The 1,907-nt window shown below is 35.8% G+C and overlaps 1 pseudogene across 1 annotated transcript; it reads left to right on the plus strand.

Moving 5' to 3' along the window:
• Window positions 1-270: 270 nt before the first annotated feature.
• On the plus strand, window positions 271-784 carry LOC308636549 (riboflavin kinase-like; annotated as a pseudogene). The gene has a single exon. The product of its transcript is annotated as a riboflavin kinase-like (transcript).
• Window positions 785-1,907: the final 1,123 nt, after the last annotated feature.

A 1,907-nucleotide genomic window follows, 5' to 3' on the forward strand; every position in this document is an offset into this window, starting at 1 on the left:
AGAGGGTTCAGATCTAATGGTGAGGAAACACTCAAAGAGAGAAAGTACTTGGAAAAGAAAGTGAATAAGGGGAGACACACTTCCCGAGTTGTCATGCAGCTTCTGTTGATCAGCTGTATGAGGGACCCCCACAGTGCATGGTGTGCCCATGTAGCCCACAGAGCTCCTGCCCTGTCCATCTGCTGGTCCAGGGCTCCAGGCAAAGCATGCACAGCTGCTCCATGGGACATATACACTGGGCTGCACCTGGTGTCCCTAGATGATGACCTCATGAGAAACCTGCCAGACTTATGCTGGGGCCAGGTGGTGAGACGTTTCAGCTGTGGCTCCAAGCATCTGGGCCTCTCCACAGCTAATTTTCTGGAATAAGTAGTAGATAATCTTCCAGGTGTCTGGAAGATACCTACCAGGGTAGGTAACACAGATATCCACTGGCATTTATGATGGTTGAAGCAGTGTTGGCAGTGCTGGAAGTGGAGATGTCCATAAGACAGATAGATGGTGGTGGGCATAGAATGATATCCATACTACAAGACCATGAAAAAGTCCATGGAAACTAATATCCATACCTTCCAAGGGGCCTTCTATGGGGGGAGTCCTCAATGTGGTCATTGTTGGCTACCTCAGACCAGAAAGGAACTTTGATTCTTTAGAGTCACTTATTTCAACAATTCAAGGTGATATTGAAGAAGCTAAGAAGCATTTAGATTTACCATAATATGTAAAACTCAATGATGACAATTTCTTCCAGGTTCCCAAAAGTAAAATAATGAATGGCCACTGATGAAAAATTACCTCAATTATTTATTTCACTGTTCATAACTATGTAGTCTCATCTTGCTTACATTTTAAAAATTAAAAACTTTCCTACTGTGGTAAATTAATTTTAAAAGTGCCATGGTACCCTATTATGCTTAAACTGTTTGACCCATTATGTTGTATTACTAAAACGAATCATTTAAATCAATTGTTTTATGTAATATGTTAATTAAAATGAATCACTAGAAAGTTAATTGTTTTGTAATGGAAATAAAATGTATATAAATATAGGTTAAAAACCAAGTCACTATGAGAACTGTAATTCTCATGCTAAAATGCGTGTGTGTGTATATTACCTATATAGCATATGTTGCTACCCAGAGAAGACATACAAAAAGCATGCATTAAACAGAATCTTGATCATTTACTGTGAACCTAAGGAGAAAAGTACAGACTGTAACTTTGATACTCTGTGCAGTAAGGTATCATTAAGACTTTTGTGAAATTTTGTTTTACTCATTTCCCTTCTGAGGTCAGTTCATTATACTGTCTCCGTTTTTGTGTAGAGATGCCTCAATTTACGAGGCATTTAATTTCATTTAGTTCCCTCTGCCTATCAGCTTCTCTAGTTTGCTTTTTAAGATAGTAAAATAAATGTTTTTCAGTTCTATAGGTTTTGTTTTTTTGTGTTGTTTTTTTCTTACTTAAGAGTATATAATTTTGTTTTTCAACATTTTTGTTGACTTCAGTTTTTTTCTTTAAACAATTACTAGTATCAGGGTTTTTTTTTTCCACCTGGAATATCCTACAACTGTACACTTAAAAGATTGCATCTGTCTATACTATTCCATTTTATCACTATATGTTGTGGTTCAGTGCATTCTTGTATTGCATTTTTAGAAAAAACAACAAATCTTCATCTTTGGGTTTCCTTAGAATTTAAATGAATACATAGCTGTTCATTATATTTATCAGTTTCTTAAAGAACCCCAAAATTTTATTCCCCCCCAGAGAAACTATTTAAGAGCCAATTAAACTATGAATTACATAGCAAGTTACTTATTTTTAATGTGATCATATGTTACAGAGCAAATCTAAATGTTGTAACTATGTATGTGCAATATAATTTAATGCTAGTCTGAAGAGCA

Source organism: Spermophilus citellus (genome assembly GCF_964194105.1).
Source record: "Spermophilus citellus genome assembly, chromosome: 17".
Taxonomy (NCBI): Eukaryota; Metazoa; Chordata; class Mammalia; order Rodentia; family Sciuridae; genus Spermophilus; species Spermophilus citellus.